The sequence below is a fragment of the Cryptomeria japonica genome, chromosome 7 (assembly GCF_030272615.1).
Source record: "Cryptomeria japonica chromosome 7, Sugi_1.0, whole genome shotgun sequence".
NCBI classification, from domain to species: Eukaryota; Viridiplantae; Streptophyta; class Pinopsida; order Cupressales; family Cupressaceae; genus Cryptomeria; species Cryptomeria japonica.
Genome location: NC_081411.1, coordinates 576,826,267 through 576,840,018, shown reverse-complemented (window position 1 = coordinate 576,840,018; position 13,752 = coordinate 576,826,267).

Below are 13,752 nucleotides of genomic sequence, written 5' to 3'. Positions count from 1 at the left end.
CCGAGGTTTAATTACCGAGGAGATGGAACCTAATTTGAATAGCCTTTTTAATGAGGACATGGGTAATTCCTCTAATCCTCCTAATGATGAAGAAGCTCTCCATGAGGTTTCTGAAGAACAACTTTCGAAATTGGATAACCAATTTGACGATTTTCGACAATGGATGTCTCAAGAATACCCCGATAGTCAAGCTCTTCCTTTAATTGAGGGTCTAAAACGTATGCTTCAAAGTGATAAGAATGGAATTGATATTTTGCGTGGTATTGCACACATTGTGGATTCGAATGTGATGCCTATGAAGAGTTGTGCTGAAAATTTGGGTTATACACAACCTCCTACTCAAGTCAATCATTCTATTCCTTTGACGACTTCTATTGCTAGCATACCTACCTTTACATCAAACATAATGGCTACTTCTACACAAGACATTCCTCCTGTGATCACCAGTCATGGGGGCAATCCTTCCTCTTCAATTAACCCTCTTCCTTCATTTAATCCGACTTCTTCATTCATTCCTTCAATGAGTGTTCCTATTACATCTCCACAAATGAACATGACGCAAGGTGGCAATTCATTCAATCATTCCATTCCTCCTTGTAGTGTTCCTCCTATCCAATCATCTCCTATGACTAATTATCATAGGGTCCCACCACCTTACTCTTTACCTTCTTTCAATAACATAACACCTCCATCTCAATCTAACACATCTAATATGAACTCTTCGACTGAAGCGACCATTAACAATCTTGCACAAACTGTCTCTTCTTTACAGCAACAAATTGCCTCTATGAATCAATCTAAGTTTAGTGTGCCCACATTTGATGTTGCGAGCCCACTTTCTCTTGACATTGTTCGAGCTATCCCTCCTAAACATGTTGAAATTCCGCATTTGGAGCTTTATAATGGTAAAGGTGATCCTCTAACACATGTTAAGACTTTTCAAACAATCTGTACGGATTTTGCTTATGACCAAAGGTTGCTTGCAAAACTGTTTACTAGAACATTAAGAGACAAAGCCCTACAATGGTATTGCTCGTTGCCTTCTTATTCTATTACTTCTTTCGAACAACTTGCAAATGCTTTCATTCAACAATTTCAAAACAATATAAGTCCTAAAGTTACTTTGATTGATTTAATGCATTGTAAACAAGGTGTTAAAGAAAAAGTGACTGATTTCATTGGTAGATATAAGCATTTGTATGCTCAAATTTGTTTTCTAGTGCCTGACAATGATATTCAAAGAATCTTTATTTCTAATTTACAAAAAGATATTCGAGACAAACTTCTGTTTTCTGAGTTTACTTCTTTCCAACAGTTGTGTGCAACTCTTCACAATTATCAACTGACTGTGAGTCAAATGGAACAATCACATCCTATGGCTCCGAGTGATAAGGGTGATAGCAGTCAACAACCATTTGGGAAGTTTAAACCGAACAGAGATTCCATCAAATTCAATGAAAACATCATCAACAACAATGTGAATGCAGCATCAGGTGTGCCTCCTATTTCTAAATTTTTCAAGAAAGAAAGAAAGTATACTCCTTTGAATGAATCATTGCATAGTATTATGAATAAGTTATTGGAACAAAATGTGCTTACTCTTCCTCCTATAAGACAAATTGATCCTGCAAAGATTACTTCACCTTATTTTGATAACAAAGCTTTTTGTCAATTTCATCGTCAGCCTGGGCATGATACTGAAAAATGTTTTTCTTTAAAGGGTAAAATTCAAGATTTGATTGATAATAATACTATTTCTGTTTCTGGAGTGAATGATAAAGGCAACACATCTGTAGCTCCTCCTAATCAAAATCTTTAGATTTTCACTGATCCATTACCTTCTCATACCTCTAATGCGATTGAGACTAATGATTCCTCTTTTTCATCTGATGGTCTTATGTCTATGACTCCAAATGTGATTAACTTTGTAGAGCAGCCAGAAAACCCTAAAGAACCTTCCATCACATTTGATTCCAGTGAAACCATTAGGGCACCTGATGGTCCTTTATACATAGTTGCAAAAGTCAAGAATACACCTTGCCGTGGAGTGCTTATTGATCCTTCGTGCATGGTTAATGTTATTACTGAAGAATTTCTTTTTACTTTGCAATTGAATCAAGTGATATATAACAAAATAGATGTGATTGTGAAACTATTTGATGCATTTTCTTCTCCTGCAATTGGTTCTATTACATTGCCTATTGAGGTCCATAACAAATCCCTTGATGTGAACTTTGCTATTATTCCATCTTCCGAACAATTTCATGTGAAGCTTGGCTATCCTTGGCTATCTTCCATGAAAGCTATTGCTTCTTCTATTCACAAGTGTTTTAAATTTCCCCATAATGGTGAAGTTGTTACTGTCAATCATAGTCTCTTTAAACCAGCTGAAAGAACTTCTAGCGTTCCTATTGATTACTTTTGGCCTAAACAATTCCAATCTCTTCCTCCACGAAATGATCATCTTTTCAAATCTTATCAAAAGTGGAAAACAGATATGATCCTATCTCTAAGTGAACCTAGAACACCCAAACTTGATATCCCTATCATTCTTGAGAAGGAAGTTCTTCCTTTGAAAGATAAAACTAATGTCTTTCCTCAAGAAGATTCCCAACCCATTCCTATGGATGTGACTATATCTAATAAAATTCCTAAAAGTAGACCTATCCCTCCTCGTCATGATGGACTTGGTCTCCTTCCTAAACCAAAAATTTCTCCTTTATATGGAGCAGTTCCTCCTCCTTCCTTTTATAGAGAGAAGAGACCTTCTTCTTCTCCTATTATTCAACCTAAGAGACCACAACCTAAACACCCAAGTGATAAGGATGAGAACATTCCTCCTCCTCAATCTTCTTCACTTCCTACTAAGACTAGACGAAATCGTTCTGCACGTGAACGCCGACGAAAGCATCGTCTTAGAGCTCAAGCAGCTGCTTCTCAAACTTTGCAATCTCCAAAAACACCTTCAACAAGCATTATTCCATTTTCTCCAAAATCTCCAAAACATAAGATGCATGATGGTCTTGATCCTGTGCGAATTAAAGACCCTATTTTTATAAATCTTGATGATGCTATAGATGAAAATGTTATTCATGATGAAAATGTTACTCCTCTTGCTTCTGATAGTGAATATGAACTTGTTGATATTGATAACCATTTATCTAATGAATTTTCTAAAGCACTTATCCTAGCTCCTAGACAAGAACAATGTGGCTCGGAACATGAACATAGCCCTTGTTTGGATCTTGTGATAGCTCCATCTGCTGTGTTGGATGTTCCTCCTCTAGCGTGTTCCCTGCCTTCCCCAAAAATTGATCAGCAAGATCGGGGGGTAGATGACGTGCTAGACTAGTTACATTAGCATAGAAGATTCTCTCCTCCTCTCTTGTGTTACTTCTTCTATATGTTACTCTCATTCTTCTATTTGTTGTCCTTGGTGTTGCCTACTTGAGGACGATGCAAAGTATTGAGATCTCTCGATCTCTCTCATGTTGACTCAAAAGACACATGTCTTCCCTTCTTCTAGGTGACCTTCCTTGATTGGGGAATGAAGAACAATTATGCATACATACATTTGATATATATACATGAATTATCATACAACATACTGACCCTGAGGAAAGTGAAGTCACCTCATGCTTTGTGTTTTGTGTCTATTATCCTTGGGCTTATCTCACACTTGGGGGCTAAATCCTTGTGATAACGTGCTCCTTTCCCTTTTTCATTTTCTTATATGTATCACTACCTTAAAGCAATCACCCCCGGTGAGGCGTGTGCGATCGCTTTAACGTAGGGGGCATACATCCCGTTCATATCTTTTTAAGATACTTGAAAATTTCTTGACAAATTTAGCTTTGCCTTGAAAATTTTTGATATCTTTCTTGCATGACTCATAGTGAGGGAACCTTACTACTGACAGTCATGGTTCTCCCTCGTGATCTTCCCTTTTACTTTGTCAATCGAAGTCGTAAGATCCTTAGTCCACTGGGGGCTTGGTGTATCTTGCCTCCTTGACGTGGTGAAAGTCTTTCAATGTTGTTTCCTTGTACTTTACCGGAAGTATGAGCATACATACTCCCGCTAAAGTGGGGGCTAAATGCAGCATCCTAAAATTGCGACACTTGCAATTTCGATTGCATTTCGGTGTTCATGATGGCGATGCAACACGCAACCTGAATGGAGACCCTGAAACCTGATTATGACACTGAAAACTGCATTTTCTTGTACCCTGGCCTGAACCTCCTTTGCACCCTGCTGTCCCGGGAGGTGGGACCAGAGCGCCCAGTGCCCTGGTCCTTCAGGACCAGGGCGCCCAGTGCCCTGGTCCCCCAGGACCATGGCGCCCAACGCCCTGGTCCCTGGGTCCTATTTAGGGCCCGGTCTCTTTTGGACTTGGGGTCTTTATGTTTGCAAATTGGAAAATTATCTTTCCTGGTTGGCCTAAGGTCGGGAAAATCAGTCTATCAGCCCTAAATGACAAGTATATAAACTACATTTTCCTCTCTCATTTGGGGAGATACATACATGAGGGAAAAAGCGTGGAAACTATACTCAAGCATTCAAGCATTCAAGCATTCCTTCAAGCAATTGATCATTTCAAGTCTCCATTCAAGGCTAAGTGTTGCATTCAAGACAAGGATTCAACCATTGAAGAGGAGATCACTTACAACATACTACTACAACATACAACATACAACATCTATACCTTCACACATAAGGATACAAACATCCTTACAACAAGGTATTAGTACTTGTTTTACATTACAGACATTTACATTTACAACATTGCTCATTTCTTGGTTAATTCCAAAACTGGGGTTTGACCTAAAGGCAAACCCTTAATCCCTAACCCCCCAATCGTCTTCACTTTTCTGTGTGTAGGTTGCAGGTACGTGGCTGAAATTGAAGATCTAGAATCCTTGTGTAGAGACGAACAGATCCCCCTTCGTTTCACGGATTTTTCGGAGGACCGTGGCGCTCGGGCGCCATCGTCCCAGCAACTTTCGCTCAAATTTGTAGGACAGCACCGTATCGACATTTTACTACTAATTCCAGGTCCGCAGCTTCATACTGTATTCCTATCTCAGTTTATAAGCGAATCTTTCTCACTTTCTATGCATTCCTAGCTTAATTCTTCTATGCCCATTCTTTACAAAAGAGGGTAGCCTTGGTGTCATAACGCTTGAAACTCATTTAGCATCCAATCTTGCATTGCGTGGGATTGTTTTCTTGTGGGTTTCAACCCCTCTTTTGAATGTAAAGTCTCTCCCCTAAGTGAAAACCATCAACCCTAGTGAATCTCCCTTCTCTCTCCTTGGAGTTGGAAGAGGGGAGAGCAACTAGGGTTCGATCGCGATTTTCCGCTTTACAGAAGGTATATGCGAGATTAAGCAGAGCTATACACACAGGCATCATTTGAAGGTGAAGCTAGGTTTTTGTGAAAGCATATCAACATTACACCGATACTGAATCCAGCATATGAAGATGCTATTTTGAGTAGTACATTCTTAATGGATTTAACCATCCAATTGTAGTCAGTGTGACTCCCATTTTGTGATTGAGCAGTGAGCTCTAGATGGTTGGCCTTTCTGCATGTGCAGACCCCATTTATGTACACTTACTATTTGCAGTAGTATCATCTGATTGTGGGTAAGGTTTCCCACCATGGTTTTTTCCCTTACAGGGTTTCCACATACAAATATTGGTGTTATGTGTTGTGGATAACTTTGTGTTTATGTTTCATGCACTAATCCTTACCGGTATAACAATTAACTATTAAAACTGTCTACCGACATATTTAATTGGTTTACCAGTATTAAGCATTAAGTTGGTTAAGTTGTTTTGGTTTGAATTTATTAGACAACTGATTCACCCACCCCCCCCTCTTAGTTGTCTTCGGGACCTAACAATTGGTATCAGAGCCTAGTCCTCTTTTTGCAGAAGTTTAACAAATTGAGGAGATCCAATGTCTGCTAATTATTTTAGGAAGGATAGTCCTAAACTTGATGGAACTAACTATAGCATATGGAAGATCAGAATGGAGACACATCTGAATTGCATTGGAAAAGACATTTGGGAAGTTACAAAGAATGGTTATACTGCTATTGTACAAGGTCAGCCTAGTCCAGCTAACTTGACTAAAGATAAGGAAAATGATTGCAAAGCAAGAGAAGCACTTTTGAGCGCATTATTAGATCAACAAATCATGGTACTATCAGATAGGTCTACTACTAAAGCTATTTGGGATCATTTGGAAACATTGAATGAAGGAGATTCCATACTCAAAATTGCAAAACTTGAAAGCTTCCAAGTCAGGTATGAACATCTGAAAATGGAGGAAGATGAAAGGATTTCTGCTTTTATGGAAAGAGTAAATGAAATTGTTTTGGGTATTAAATGTTGTGGAGGAACCTTAAGTGGGGATGAAATTGTTTCAAAAGTTTTAAGAGGATTGCCACTGGCATATAAAATTAAATTCATAGCTATAAATGAGTTAAGAACAATGCCTAATACATCAGTTACTAGGGATACATTGATTGGAAAACTTTCAGCTTTTGAAATTGAAGAATTTGGTCTTATTACTACTATAAAGATAGATTTGGCCTTTAAAGAATCAACATCATCTGCTCCATCATTTAACAAATCTGATTGGAAAGCTTTTTATGCAAGAGAACTTGAAGAAAGTAGGAAAGAAAATGAAGAACTTGAAGAACTTGAAGCACTATTTGCAAGGAAAATGCCTAAAGGTCCAGTTGGAAGTAAGTATGAAGGTAAAGAACCCTTTAAATGTTTTAATTGCAATAAGATTGGTCATATAGCTTCAAGATGCCCTGATAGACATGCTAGACTAAGAGAAAAAGATAGAAGAACATATAAGCCTAACCCTGAATATCAGAGATATAGATTTAAGAAGAATAAAGACAAATCTTGTTACATTGCTGATGAAGGTGTGACTGATGATTCTGATGAGGATCCAACAGACAATGGATGGGTTTTTGTTGCTATAACAGAAGATCAACCAACACCTACTGCTCAATCGGTAGTACAGGCTCTGGCAGCTAAAGTTGAAGTAAAGGATGAATAGATCATAGATTCAGGATGCTCACATCATATGACAAGAGACAAAGGTAAATTCTTGAACCTTCAAGAATACAATGGTGGCTTAGTGAGATTTGGAGATGACAAAGCTTGTTCAATCAAAGGTAAGGGTACAATATCTCTTGATGGTAAGCATAACACTGACAATGTTTACTATGTTGAAGGACTAAAGCATAATCTTTTGAGTGTTGGTCAATTAGTTGAGAAAGGATTTCAGTTACAATTCAAAAATGGAAAATGCAAAATCATGAATAGAACTAGTTTGGAAATTGCAACCGCTAATCAGACTAGAGGTAATATCTTCCATTTGAATAACAGTGAAAAGACATGCTTGATTGCACATATAGATGAAAGTTGGTTATGGCATAAAAGACTCTGTCATGTAAACTTTGATTGCATGGTAAAGATCAGTACTACTAAGGCAGTTAGGGATTTACCTAAAATTGTCAAACCTTAGAATACAGTATGCAAGGAATGTCAATTTGGAAAACAAGTTAGAGCTAGTTTCAAAAGTATTCCAGAAAAATCAAATAATGCTCTTGATTTGATTCACACTGATTTATGTAGTCCAACTAGAACTAAAAGCTTACAAGGTGATAGATATTTCATGCTAATTATTGATGACTATTCTAGAATGTGTTGGGTTACTTTTCTCAAAGAAAAATCAGAATCACTTGGAAAGTTCAAACTGTTCAAAGCAATGGTAGAAAATGAAACTGGGAAGAAAATCAAATGTTTAAGATCAGATCAAGGAGGTGAATTTACATCTAGGGAATTTAATACATTCTGTTAAGTGAATTGAATCAGAAGACAACTATCAGCACCTCAGACACCACAACAGAATGGAGTTGTTGAAAGGAAAAACAGAACTATCTTGGATGCAACAAGAAGTATGTTATCAGAAGCAAACCTACCACATGTATATTGGAGAGAAGCAATCAGTACATCGGTCTATATATTCAACAAAGTTCACATCAAAGGTGAAACCAGTAAGACCCCTCATGAACTATGGTTTGGTAATACTCCTACTCTTAAGTATTTCAGAATTTTTGGAAGTAAATGTTATATCAGAAGAGATGAGTATATTGGCAAGTTTGATCCTAGAAGGTGATGAAGGAATATTTCTTGGTTATTCATCTAAGAGAAAAGCATATAGATGATTTAACAAGAGATTGCAGAAAATTGTTGAGAGTACAAATGTAAAGATTGATGAACAATTCAGAGGAACTTCAAGGTATATAGACTCTGAACTGGCAACATAAATTTTGACAAATGAACCTACTCTAAATCCATTAGTACAGAATGAAGATCTAGTTACCTCGGTATCATCTGAGGATTCCACAGTAATTGAGGAACAACAACAAATCAAGACACCCCGATATGTAAGACTGAATCATTCTGAAGATCAGATAATTGGAAACAAGTTTAAAGGAGTTATGACAAGAGGAAGATTGGAAAATAAAGAGGTATGTCTTATTTCTCAAATTGAACCATCATCTGTTAATGAGGCATGTGAAGATAAATTTTGGATTAAAGCTATGGGAGAAGAATTAGAACAAATTGAGAAAAACAAGACTTGGACATTAGTTCCCCGACCTAAAGATAAAAATGTAATTGGAACCAAATGGGTATTTAGAAACAAACTTAATGAAGATGGTAAGGTTGTCAGAAATAAAGCAAGACTAGTGTGTAAGGGATATTCTCAAAAAGAAGAAATTGATTACAATGAAACCTTTGCACCAGTAGCTAGAATTGAGGCAGTCAGATTATTTTTGGCTTTTGCAACACACAAGAACTACAAAGTTTATCAAATGGATATTAAATAAGCATTTTTGAATGAAGATATTGAAGAGGAAGTATACATTGAACAACCTGATGGATTTTCTTTGACAGATGACAATGATATGGTTTGCAGGGTAAGGAAAGCTCTGTATGGACTAAAATAAGCTCCAAGAGCATGGTATGCAAGATTAGATAAGTATCTTTTAAATATTGGTTTTACAAAAGGAAATGCAGACAACAATTTATATTATAAAGTAACTAATGATGACATATTGATTATAGAAGTATTTGTTGATGATATAATCTTTGGAGGAGAAGATGGATTATGTAAGGAATTTTTTATTAAAATGCAACAAGAATTTGAAATGTCTATGATTGGAGAAATAAAATTCTTTTTAGGATTGCAGATATCATAGACTGATAAAGGTATATTCTTGAGTCAATCCAAATACTTAAAAGAGTTACTAAAGAAATTTGGGATGGAGAACTCTAAACCAGTAAGCACACCTATGACAACAAATGACAAATTATCACAAAGGGATGAATCTACACCTGTTAATCCAACTAGATACAAATCTATGATAGGAGGTTTACTATATTTGACACAAACCAGACTTGATATTATGAATGCAATATGTATTATTTCAAGATTTCAAAGTAATCCTAGAGAAAATCATGAATCAACAGGAAAAAGGATTTTCTGGTACTTTCAAGGCACTATAAATCTTGGATTATGGTATCCTTGAGATGAAAACTTTGAATTATGTGCATACACAGATGCAAATTGGGCAGGAGATGTGGATGATAGAAAAAGAACCACTGGCGGAGCATTCTTTCTTGGAAACAAATTAGTTTCTTGGCAAAGTAAGAAACAAAGTTGTACATCTTTATCAACAGCAGAATCAAAATATGTTGCAGCATCAACTAACTGTACACAGGTACTATGGCTTAAGCAAATGTTGAAAGACATAAAGGTAAAATGCAAGGAACCTATTACTATCTATTGTGATAACACTGCATCAATTGATATATCTAAGAATCCGGTATTACATTCTAAAACCAAACATGTTTCTATCAAACTAAATTTTCTAAGGGAAAATGTTGAAGCAAATGAGATAAAACTAGTTTATGTGAATACTAAAGAGCAGATTGCAGATATTTTCACTAAACCTTTGCCTAAGGAGACTTTTGAATATCTTAGAGATCAACTTGGAGTCATACCACCACCGGTAGAGACTTAGACAGTTGATGATTGTCATCAACCAATAGAATTAACATAGAAATCTTTATTCCGGTCTTTGATGAGAAGCTACTTCTCAGGGGGAGTAGTTGGTATATTGAATTGATTGGTATTTCGTATATGAACTTGGTTTTATTGTAACTTTGGCATTTGATGTCAAAGGGGGAGAGATATCTATGGAAAAACACATTATCTTTTGGTGAGAGATTGGTATGAAAAACTTTGAAAAACACAAGGAAAACACATGTTGCTCCCAGGGGGAGAGATTGTTGTTTAGGAGAGATTATTACTCTCTGATTTCTGGTTATGATCTTTTTGGAGATTGTTGGTCTTTGGTACTTGGCATTTATGTTTTGGCACTTTGATGGTTTTTCCATCTTGTGTTGCCATCAATGCCAAAGGGGGATATTGTTGGTATTTTGGTATGGTTTTGTCATTGATGTCAACACCTACTAAAACACTAGCACTTTGGAGATCCAGTAGCATTCACCGACAAGCGAGTAACTATTGCATAGTTATTGGTATATGGTACACCGATAGGATATAATGATCACCGACACTTGGAATGATATGGAAAACACATGGTTATGTCAAAGACATCGTTTGGACATCTTGTCCTAGAGTTTTGTTCATTGGTATATTCATAGTTGCATATTTGCTGTTACTGGCAAATAGGTCTAGGGTTACACCGGCAGGTTTATCTTTTCCAGATCAACATGGCACGCTATGAAGATGATTAATTATTGTTGTAAATGCATTAAGCCGACATCTTCAATCGGTTATTGCATTGGATATTATATTATTTGTAAAATGTTTTTATTGTAATATCTTGTAGAGCCGGCCTACTAATATTGGTCTTAGGTTATGGTATAAATGTAAGATCTTCTTTGTAAGATCAAATGTGGAATGCGAAGAAGGTTTTTGTAAAGGTATATGTGAGATTAAGCAGAGCTATACATGCAGACATCATTTGAAGGTGAAGCTAGGATTTTGTGAAAGCATATCAACATTACACTGGTACTGAATCCAGTATATGAAGATGCTATTTTGAGCAGTACATTCTTATTGGATTTAACCATCCAATTGTAGTCAGTGTGACTCCTATTTTGTGGTTGGGCAGTAAGCTCTAGGCGGTTGGCCTTTCTGCATGTGCAGACCCCATTTATGTACACTTACTATCTGCAGTAGTATCATTTGATTGTGGGTAAGGTTTCCCACCATGGTTTTTGCCCTTACAGGTTTCCACGTACAAATATTGGTGTTATGTGTTGTGGAGAACTTTGTGTTTATGTATCATGCACTAATCCTTACTGGTATAGCAATTAACTGTTAAAACTATCTACCAACATATTTAATTGGTTTACTGGTATTAAGCATTAAGTTGGTTAAGTTGTTTTTGGTTTGAATTAATTAGACAACTGATTCACCCCCCCCCCCCTCTCAGTTGTCTCCGGGACCTAACAACATCAAATAAATGGTTGGATACTACAACCTTCCTCTTTAGGTAGTAGAAGCATGTGTACCCCAACAAAGTGTATTCATCTTTTTATGTTTTAGTAGGATACCACAAGAGGATTACAAATTTAAGTTTGAGTAGAATTGAAGGGTAGTCATTTAATACATGACATTGACTCCTCTCTAATCCAAGGTATTAGGAATGTAAAAATGATCAGAGGATGATTAGATGAGTGATTAATAGGTAATTATAGATATGGATTTGGTCCAAGAATAATATGGACACAAAAGTCAATATTTTACCTCATTGACATATTAGGGATGCCACTTTGAAACAAAATTATAGAATCTCTTAAAAGGGTTTAATAATTAATGGAGCACTCATGGAGTTCACACTTTCAACAATATCTCATTATATATAAATAATCTAGAATCCCTTCTACATACTCCACTTTAGTAACATCACAAAATTAATATGGAGAAAATAAGTCTTTTAACCTTATCTATCACAATTGTATTTTCAAGATCACCCTCATACTTAATCACATTACAATAACAACTAATCCTATTTTAATGAGTTGAAAGCTAATCCATGCTCATATGATATTATACGATTCCAAATAGTAATTCACACAAATTAGTAGTGGTGGTGAAGACTATAAGACTTAACATGTACAAGGGAGTCTACTACCACCTTAACTTCCATGGCCAAATCAACCTACCACCTATTAGTATTACTCATTAACGCTTGTCTACATCACTTGGTGAAATATGGGGAAATCCAAAGTCATATACTTTTGAATACAAATAATAGAAATATGTACTCCCTCAATCATTATTGAGGCCTTCATAACTAGAGCTTGGTTATTTTCTAGTTTTCAACTATTCCAAAGGCTCAGTGGGATATACATGTCAACATTAATTTTCAACCTACAAAAGTTTAGTTCATCACTAGTAAGATATTTTTTTTGTGCATTTGATGTTACCTCTAATGGATTGTTATATATCACAACCTTACTATATGTTGGATTTGGTCAAGTGTTATCATTGATGTCAACACTGTATCTCGGTTGGATATGGTTCTACTATCCCGATTGGACCTATCCCGGTTAGACTTGGTCTTTATCTTGGTTTTGGCTATGATTTTGATCCGATATGATCAGATCCCTAGTTTCAATTTTGGATGGTTATTCAGGATGGTTATATTCTTATTATATTCAGTTGTCTCATGATTTGGTGCTTCGAAAGCTATTGCTTATGTTCCCAATTATTACTTCCTGGTACCGGTTAGCAATATTTGATGTTATGATTTGGTGATTTTGGTTCCACTTATGTGAATGGTTTCTAACATGCTGAAGGTGTTTCTTGATCATGTCTCAATTGTTTGGTGGCTTCGCATTGGCTGGCGTGTTGATATGGTGGTCCTATTTGGATCCGGTTAGATATTTTCTGTTATTGGACTAAGGGTTTCTACTAGTTGGTGAAATGTATTGGAGATTGGTCTTAGCGTGATTTCCAACGTATATAATTGTTTGGGAATTTTATTTCGGTCCACGCTATGTAATGTAAAACATAATATTGGTTCGGTGATATCGTGTGATGTAATTTTTTGTAATAATGGGTTTAGGGTTTAGCCGACCTTATCATAAGGTTGATGATCTATATTTATAGGTGAATTATTCATGTAATTTTAATATCGATGGGATGGGATGGTATCGATGGTTATGTCTGCATTATTAGAGGAAGGTTTATGTGTGAATAAGTGATATATCATTCAGCATAAGGTTTTTGGTGTTGCAAGGCAGACATTTGTGCTTAATCAGAACTGTATCAAGCATTAGGAGATGCTATTTTCACAGTTCATTCTTTCCAGATTGTAGTCCGATGCTTTTGTAAGTCAATGAGACTTCTCTTTTGTGATGAGCAGTGAGATCTGGGCAGTTGGCCTGATTGCAGGTGCAATCCCCATTGTAATTAATTCACATATCGCTGTAGAAGTATTATCTGATTGTGGGTAGGGTTTCCCATCGTGGTTTTTCCCTTTATCAGGTTTTCCACATAAAAAATATTGGTGTTTTTTATTAAGAAAAAACAGGTTTTGAGGGGACCCAAAACCCCTTACATTATAGACCAAGGATAAAGAATTAAAGTATCAAAACCAGTACGAGGAAATAAAG